This window comes from Octopus sinensis, linkage group LG11 (assembly GCF_006345805.1).
Source record: "Octopus sinensis linkage group LG11, ASM634580v1, whole genome shotgun sequence".
Classification (NCBI taxonomy): Eukaryota; Metazoa; Mollusca; class Cephalopoda; order Octopoda; family Octopodidae; genus Octopus; species Octopus sinensis.
The window spans coordinates 52262236-52272235 of NC_043007.1; the positions used below are offsets into that span (position 1 = coordinate 52262236).

Below are 10000 nucleotides of genomic sequence, written 5' to 3' on the forward strand. Positions count from 1 at the left end.
AAATCCTTCATATGTGGCTGTAAGTGCTATCTTCAAGTAAACCACTTCAGCTAGTAGGCAAAATCACATGATAGGGTGACGTCCAGGACAAAATCAACAACCAGAGCAGGAAAACTCTCAAACAGTGATAGATTGTGTTCATAACCAAAATGAGTAACTTAGATGGAGGAAATTAGCTGTAGCCAAACTTGGAGAGGGATAGGGTCTGCCAAATTTAGATGTTCAAAATATGTCATTTGAATGAATGAACCAAACTATACTATTGTCATCTTAAAAAGAATACAAATCTTTATTACTGAATGAAAATGCCTTACCACTAGAAAATTGTGTTGAGTATTGGGGAAGTGATTTATGCTTTAGTTCATGAAGAGATGATAACTCAATAATGTCAACCATAGATAGGCTTCCATTTTCATCAAATAAACCTCTTTTCTAGATCCAAAAGTAACAAAATCAACTGAATGTTGGTCCTTTTTAAGGAAAACTCCAGTGTTTCTTTCCAATTTAAGTTTTTTGAATTCAATTCTAATGACTTCAAACAGCTTCCGATTGTGTCCTCTGAAATAACTAGCTAAGATGATTTTTAATCTATTGATTCTTACTTAACTCAAGCATTGTATGTTGCTTGTATCAAGAGGAAACAAATATAAAATAACTAGCAGTATCGCCCGGCGTTGCTCAGGTTTGTAAGGGAAATAACTATAAAGCATTTTTAGAGAGTTATAGCCAAAAAATGGGAAAAAATGATGGTAAATTTTTTTTGAGAGTAAAAAAGGTGGAGTTGCGCCCCCTAGACGGTTTGTGTTTCTGATTCTCGACCCCATGTCGAATTTATCGATTTTTTTCAGAACTGGGGGAACTTTTCAAAATTTTCGCTGCGTTAGTTTTGAATCATGACATTGGGCTATGTGTGTGTCAAGTTTCATCAGAATCGGTTGAAAGCCGTGGTCAGGGTGAGGGTACAAGCAAACAGACACACAGAAACACGCACAGACAAACTGCCGTTTATATAGAGAGAGATATTGAATATGGAGAAATAGTGGATAGACCTTAAACAACAGTAATACCAAAGCAGCTGGAGGTACGATAGTTTGACCAAAAGAACTGGCTATTGCAAGCAAATAAATATTAAAAAACCGCATTTGGCCAAATTTGGACAACAGTTTAACATAATAGCAACAATATATATATATATAGATACACACACACACACACACACACGATGGTCTTCCTTCAGATTCTATCTGCCAAATCCACTCACAAGGCATTGGTTGGCCTGAGGTTATAATAGAAAACACTTGCCCAAAGTGCCATGAAGCGGGACTAGACTTAAGCTTCTTAACACACAGTCATACCCGAACCATATACATATATAAATATATATATATATATGTACATACATTACATACATATATATATATATATATATTGTTGGCAGTCTATCAGTGTCTGACGATGACAAAGTCTGTGATTTCAGAGATGAAAGTGCATGTGACTTTGCAGTCCAAAGTTGGAAGCACACAGGTGTTACAACAATAGTTTGTTGACTTGGATTGAACCAGACGCTGCCCTGTGATGTCTGTCTCCTGCAGCAATGAGAAGCTGTCGCTGGTCCTCTTCGAAGGTAGCTGCTGCTCATGAGGTGAGAAGCCACACTGAACTGTCCTCAACAGAGGCTTCAAGTTCATATGGACTAATGCTGCTCCATTTGAGTTTGTTTTTCAGGGTGTCCTTGTACCTCAGTTTAGGCCTTCCTTGTTCACATGAGCTTGCCATAAAACAGCACACATACACACACACACACACACACATATATGCCGAGACCCCCTTTGGTCATGACTCACCATGGGATTGCACCCAGAAAATTACCCTTCCAGACACAAGTCCAGGCAAAGTTGTTTATGGAAGACCAGCAGTCGCCCATGCATACCGGCCTCCCCTCTCCATGCCACCAGTGTTATCCAAGGGAAAGGCAAAGGCCGATACAGCTTGACACCTGTGACGTCGCAACTCATTTCTACAGCTGAGTGAACTGGAGCAACGTGAAATAAAGTGTCTTGCTCAAGAACACAACACGCAGCCCGGTCCAGGATTCAAACTCACAACCTCATGATTGTAAGCTTGATACTCTAACCACTGAGCCATGTGCTTTCACTACACACACACACACACACACACACACACATATATATATATATATAGCATATATACATGCATATATGTACATTAACATATATACAGGGTGTCCCAAAAGTCACTGATGGGTTTCAATTTTTAATAACTTCCTTAGAAGTGGGGTTTCAAACTCTTGAGCATGTTATGGTGCAAGTTTTGGAAGAGCATGGACATGCAAAGCCAAAAATGGCTACTATTTAAGCAATATCATTTTTCATATATGATGTAGTGGTGTTGCAAAATTTGACTTGTGCATATTAATTTCCATTATGTCCTTTATATCGTATCAAAATTTCATGCATTTATTTGTAAAGTTAAGGAAGTTATTAAAAACTGAAACCCATTAGTTACTTTTGGGACACCCTGTGTATAAACGTTATTTGAAGTCAGGAACATGAAATGACACTTTGGGTCACCTTGGCCTACTCTAGTAATATAATTTGTGCCAACAAAATGGTTTGGGTAAAAAAACCCATTTAATTAAAATGATGCTTGTGTTTCTGGAGGGGTAGATGGATGGGTAAACTCTTATCCTTGACCAATGTAAAAGAATATTGCACTTCCAATACCAACACCATTACCTCTTCCATTTTGCTGCAGGAAATTATCCAATTAACAACCACCACCACAGCTACAACAATAACAGTAGCATTAAGTCAATGTTTGCCTGAATGCAGTTATTGACTAAAGAATTACAGTAAAACCAAATCTCCAATTATTGCAGCCTTTATTCTAGCAATGGAATAGCATTTCACACGTGTATGTGTGAGTGTGTGTGCGCACACACACATATAAAATTAGGTGAAACAGTGAAAATATATATATACAGTGAAAGATAAAGAGAGGAATGAAAGAAACAGAGGAGAGAAAGGGAAGTATGTATATATATATGTATGTATATATATATGTATGTATATATATATGTATGTGTATATATATATATATATATATATATATATATACACATACACACACACATAGAGAGAGAGAGAGAGATAACAAGAACAGAAGACAAAAGAGAAGAAATGGTCAACCTTGGAACAAACAAAATAGATTTTATGTCGTGCCAAATGGATGGCTTGAGTAAGCCTTCATTAATGCATGCCTATATATGTTTGTGTGTATGAGTGTAAATATGTGAAGGGATGTACAATTGGGTCTACAAACTAGTAAAAGATACTCAATACAGAAGTGTATGTACTTCTTGTAGTTCTCAGATTATTTGCTGTTGTAAAATTGGTTTATGATACATGTGGCATGGTGTTTATGATGTATATAACATGGTGTTTATAGCAAAATATTTGAGTAATTAGTCATTGAATGCAAAATATAACTACTGAAAATAATTGAAAATAGTATAGAAGTCTATATAAGCCAGCCATACACCAAAATCTCATCTAAGTAATAACAATGTTCAACTCAAACCATTTTCATTATTGGAGTTCTAAAAATGAAGAATGGGCAGCATTTTTAATGAAACACCAAGATATGAATAAATAATGCATAAACTGTAAACCAGAGACAAAGCAAAATATTTCCATCACTGAAAATAATGGAAAATACTACAGAAGTATATATAGGCCAGCCAGACAGAAGAAGCCACCAGCTTCCAGTCCAGCCATGTGCTCCAAGAAGTTCTTTCTGATGCATCTGGAGCTGCTGAAATGTAAATCTTACTGCTAACAATATCATGTAACCCACCTTGATCAATAGCAGCCCAGTTTCCAGAAGCCATCTTGGGCTTCCTGTATCTCTTTATTCAGTTAACTGAGCCTGAATGAGCTAAGTTTCTGTAAGAAACCTGCAAAACTAAGGTATATGGAGCTGATCCAAATTGTTTAAATAATAATAATAATAATTCTTTCGCCTAGAGGCACAAGGCCTGAAATTTTGGGGGAAGGGGCAAGTCGATTACATTGACCCTAGTACTCAACTGGTACTTAATTTATCAACTCTGAAAGGATAAAAGGCAAAGTCGACCTTGGCAGAATTTGAACTCAGAACGTAGCAGCTGTTTAAATAATAATAATGATGATGATGGTGATAATGATGATAATAATAATAATACTTTCTACTATAGGCACAAGGCCTGAAATATTAGAGGAGGGTCTAAGCCAATTACATCAACACCAGTGTTTCACTAGTACTTAATTTATTGACCCCAAAAGGATGAAAGGCAAACTTCTCCTTGGCAGAATTTGAACTCAGAACATAAAGACAGATAAAATGATGCTAAGCATTTTGCCCAAGATGCTAACGATCCTGCCAGCTTAATCATATATATATATATATATATATATATATATATGATTAAAAATTCCCTTTACAACTACAGCTTTTGAGTTTATTGCACAGCACCTTGAGCAAGTATCTTCTGCTATAGCCCTAGCCTGACCAAAGCCTCGTGAGTGAATTTGGTCTTACATGTGTAAGACCAATTTGTTTAAAGCAGTGTCCCAGCAAGGCCACAGTCAAATGAGAGAAACAAGTAAAAGATAAATTATATAAATATATATAACACCATAACATTGTTATATAACTATATAGATAGCATATGCTGTTACTTAGATATACATTTATTATTGGTGTGATATCTTGGCAGGTTATCTTTATTGAACGAAGGATATCAAATAGGTTGGTGTGGAGTTATAGGACATAGACATGTGTGCCCAATAGAATACATTCCAATGGAGAAACAGTGCTTGTATTGTCATTGTAATAATTTCCTTGAACAAGGTACTGGAAAACTTCAATGCTGCATGAGAGAGAGAGAAAGAGAGAGAGGGGGGAGAGGAAGGAAGGAAGTCAAAGGGGAAGAACTGTGAGTACCAAACTGGTTGAACTTGACAACTAGTTTAGTTGATTGAGATGCCAACATTGAATCTTACAGAAGAAATAAATCAATCAAAAAGTTACATTGATTTGCTTTCATTGTAAATGAATTATTTACAAATGTCTGGAATAGATTCCCTGTTGTTTCTCTTCCAATTACAACCTGTTATTTAAGCAAACCTTCCATTATACCAATTATAAATCAATATTGTTGTGATCAATGACCAATGTCAGCTGAAATGTCATAAATGAAAATGAGTCTCTATATGGCCACCTGATTTTCTAGAAATAGCAGGCAAAAATCTTTCAAACTACACCCTACAGTCTTGCAAAGAGAAGGATATAAGATAATTAAATCCAGGCCATACACTGCCCCAGACAAGGATGAGATAGTCATGGCTAGAATGTTTTTGATGTAAGGGCTACTCAGTTTGAGATGACCTGATGCCTAGCAACAACTCTTCTAGTTTAGTTACTGAAATTATTTTAGAATACAGAGAATATTAAGTATGAAGTAGAATAATTAAAATTTCATTGTGTTGACAATGTAATTGACCAAGTGAAAGCAAACCAGTTCTGACAACAGTCAGAAGACAAGCTCCTCTACAATAGCCTCAGGATGTTTTAAGGCAAACACAGAAACTCACCTCTTAGAAGCTTACTTCTCACCCAAAAGAAGCTCACCTCTCATTCACTAAAACCTTACTCTTATTCAATAATTTCTGGAGCAAATGAGACTCTCAACTTGCTAGAAATAGCAGCCAGAGAGGGAGCACCTTCATCAGTAGTCTCCAACGTTTCTATAATCTCATCATCCTATGTCCCTATATGCACACAACAATACTGTGTTTAGAGCAGCTGCACTGAAGATGTTTCATTGGGATAAAGATTCAAGGTAGAGAAAGAAAATTAGAAAAGCTGTGCCTACTACACATGTAAGCCTATAAATTTAAGAGAAGTATAGGAAGATGAGTCGTAAATGATGGTAGGAAGAGGAGTTGGGTGTCGGTAGAAGCAGCTGCAATGAGAGTTGTAGTGGTGGTGCCCCACCTCAGTGTCAGGGTTACTGCCATAATAGAAGTCATATCAATGTAGTGGTAGTGATTGTAGTTATCATCATAGTTGTAATAACAATGATCCAAATAGAAATCAGCAAGGTGGAAGAAAAAGTGAAAGCATAAAAGATAGTAGAGATGGTAGTGGTAGAAAAGTGGTAATGGGGTGTGCTAGTGGTAGATCCTAATATGATTCCACATGTAAAGTAAGTTCATTCATAGTGGTGGTGGTGGTCATAGTCATCATCATAGTTGAGATGTAGACTAACATTAAATATTTCATCATAGTGGTGAAGGGTGACAGAGATAGGATGTTTAATTAATTAATAAAAAGTAAGTCACTTAAATGAACTACACAGATAATTAGAAAGATGGGGTAATGGAACAAATGAAAAATTCCACTTGTTAAAAGGTATTTCAGACTTTTCTATGAGTTGGTTGGTTGGCATCCTTATTGTCTCGGGAGTTGCGCATAAAGTAGTCTAGTCCGGCTTTTATATTTCCTGTCCTGATACATTTCCTGCTGTGGCTGTGTAGTCCTATCCTGGACAAACACTCCCTCTGGCAGGTACCGCAAATGTAGCGAAGACTGTAATGCCATAGTTTCTGGTTGACGTCTTTTCTTGTCTTTTCATTTCTCCTCTCTCTCTCTGTCACTCCTTTGTATTCCCTCTTTTACGGTACGTCGCCAGTCTCCACGGTTGCCGGCAACTGCCTCCCAACCGCTAATATTGATGTTGCAAGCCTTCATGTCCCTTTTGCAAACATCCTTGTAACGTAAGAACGGTCTACCCACAGACCTAGTACCCCTAGCAAGCTCTCCGTAGAGTATGTCCTTGGGGATTCTGCCATCTTTCATACGGCTAACATGCCCAAGCCATCTCATAGGTCTTTGTGTGAGGAGTGCAAACATGCTTGGTATTCCTGCTTGCTTGAGGACATCTTTGTTGGGGATATGATTCTGCCATTTGATACGGAGGATTTTCCGGAGGCAGCGCAGGTGAAAGATGTTTAGGCAACGCTCTTGGCGTGTGTATAGCGTCCAAGTCTCACTTCCATACAGTAGAGTGCTAAGTACACATGCCTGGTAGATCTTCATTTTCGTGGTCTTGGTCAGCTTATTGTTGTCCCAAGCCCGTTTGGAGAGTTGGGCCATCACAGCAGCTGCCTTGCCAATGCGTATATTGAGCTCAGCATCAAGGGATAGGTTGTAGGTGACGGTAGAGCCAAGATAGGTAAACTTCTCCACCTCTTGCAATCTGTGGTCTCCAATATGTATGTTTGGGATGTCCGATGTAGCCTGACCCATGATGTTGGTCTTCTTAAGGCTGATAGCTAAGCCAAAGTCGTTACATGCTTGCTCAAAACAGTTAATGAGCCTTTGGAGGGCTTCTTCTGTGTGTGATACCAGAGCGACATCATCAGCAAATAGCATCTCCTTGATCAGGACGTTTCTGATTTTGGTCTTGGCACGCAGGTGTGAGAGATTGAACAGTTTCCCGTCACTTCTACTGTGCAGAAACACTCTATCATCTGATGTCTGAAAGGCATGTGAGAGTAAGAGCGAGAAGATGCCAAACAATGTAGGAGCGAGGACATAACCTTGCTTTACCCCATTTTTTATTTGGAAGGCGGCTGATGTTGAACCATTGTGCTGTATGGTGCCTTGCATATCATCATGGAAAGACTTGATGATCCTCAGCAGCTTTGGTGGACATCCGATTTTTTGGAGCAGGATGAAGAGGCCTGTTCTGCTTACCGAGTCAAAGGCCTTTGTTAGATCAATGAAGGCCATATATAATGGCATTTTCTGCTCTCTGGACTTCTCCTGAAGTTGGCGTATGGAGAATATCATATCGATAGTTGATCTGCTTCTTCTAAAGCCACACTGCGATTCCGGATAGATTTGAGAAGCAAGTAGTTATAGCCTGGCCAGGATAACGCGGGCAAAGGTCTTTCCAACAGTGCTTAGAAGAGATATTCCACGGTAATTGTTACAATCACCATGGTCACCTTTGTTTTTGTAAAGCGTTATGATGTTAGCATCCCGCATATCCTGAGGGACTGTACTCTCTTCCCAGCACTGACACAGAAGCTTATGAAGGTGCCGAAGCAGGATGGTGTTTTTGCCGGCTTTGATGATCTCTGAGGGGATGCCGTCTTTTCCCGGAGCCTTGTTTCTTGCTAGGGAGTCAACAGCCTTGGTGAGCTCTGCTATAGATGGCGGACTGTCAAGTTCGCACATGACTGGCAAGATCTTGACACTCTCGACTGCAGCCTCAGCCACTGTAGTCTCCCGTGAGTAGAGATCCTGGTAGTGCTCCACCCATCTATCCATTTGCTTGCTTTGATCCCTGATGAGATCTCCAGTAGTTGATTTCAGAGGGGCTGACTTGGTTGCGGATGGACCGAGGGCCTTCTTCAAACCGGCATACATCCCATGGGTGTTGCCCCTGTCAGCAGCTAACTGGATACTCTGACAGATTTCCTGCCAATACCTATTTGCACAGCGTCTGGCTGTCAGTTGGGTTTTATTTCGTGCCTTTGTAGAAGCGTCACACTCGTATTGCATCAGAGCTGCACGCTTTGCTTCGATAACTGGCTCCAGCTCTGAGAGCCCAGCATCGAACCAATCTGGGTTTTGCCTTTCTCTCGTGCCGAAAGTATCTATTGATGTCGTATACAAAGCTTCCCTGATATAGTTTCACCTACTTTCAGCAGAGGAGGTTGGGCAGCTACTGAGGGCAACCTTGATAGAAGCAGCAAAACATTTTCGCAGTGTAGGGTCCGAGGTTCTGGTAGTGTTAATGTGTGGTCGGCCCACTTTCTTGGAGCGATGGACTTTTTTAGGCAGAATCCTCACCCTACTTCTAATTAGTGAGTGGTCTGTGTCACAATCCGCGCTGTGGTAACTACGGGTCAATAGAATAGAATTCAGAAAGGATCTCCGTGTAATGATGAGATCCAGCTGATACCAGTGGTGAGATCTTGGATGTCTCCAAGATGCCTTGTGGGATGGCTTGTTGGTAAAGAATGTGTTTGTGATGCACAGGTTATGGTATGTGCAGAATTTGAGTAGTCTCTGACCATTGTCATTCATGTTGCCAATACCAAAGTGTCCAACACAAATGGGCCACGAATCATGGTCAGATCCCACGCGAGCGTTAAAATCCTCTAGAAGGTAGATATTTTCAGTCGTTGGTATATTTTCTATGACACAGTTGAGATCTTTGTAGAACTAGTCCTTGGTCTCCTCTGAGCTGTAGAGAGTGGGAGCATAGATGCTGAGTAGATGTACTGAGCCAGAAGAAGTCAAGAGGTGCAGTGAGAGGATACGCTCAGTGCCTCCTGATGGTGGTTCTATTGAGGAGAGTAATGAGTTTCTCACTGCAAAGCCAACGCCATGTTGACGAGGTTCTTCTGGATCGCTTCCCTGCCAAAAGAAGGTGAAATCCTGCTCTTTGAGTTTGCCGTTTGAGGGAAGTCTTGTCTCCTGTAGCCCAGCAATGTCTATGTTGAGCCTCTTTAGTTCACGGTCAATGATGGCTGTTTTCCTTGTGTCTTCAACCCTGAGTAGATCATCAGATATTCCAGGGCACATGGTCCTGACATTCCAGCTTGCCAACCGCAGGACTGGTGGTTTCTTGACTTTTAGTTGTTTGCTTGGTGCAGAGGTTGCAGGCTGCTTTTCAAGTCATACTCTTAGCTCCAAGCACCCAATGAAGCAGGCGGCCTGTGGCGGGTCAGCACCTTATTAACTGGGGGCTGCCCAGCTTGAGGTGGGCAGTAGCCAACCAATAGGACACGGAGGTCCCTCCCGCCGTCAGAGGTAACCGTAGCGCCCATATTTTACGCCAATCTGAATGGACTTATCACTTGTGACTCTTACCTCCCGTGTTGTTTCTGCAGCTTTTTACAGCAGCACTGAAGTGTCCTCT

The 10000-nt window shown here is 40.2% G+C and overlaps 1 protein-coding gene across 1 annotated transcript in view; it reads right to left on the reverse strand.

Annotated features, from left to right (window-relative positions):
• The window catches only part of LOC115217396 (reticulon-1), a 169645-nt gene that overhangs the window by 123187 nt on the left and 36458 nt on the right, over nucleotides 1-10000 (reverse strand). The gene's annotated exons all lie outside the window — the stretch shown is intronic.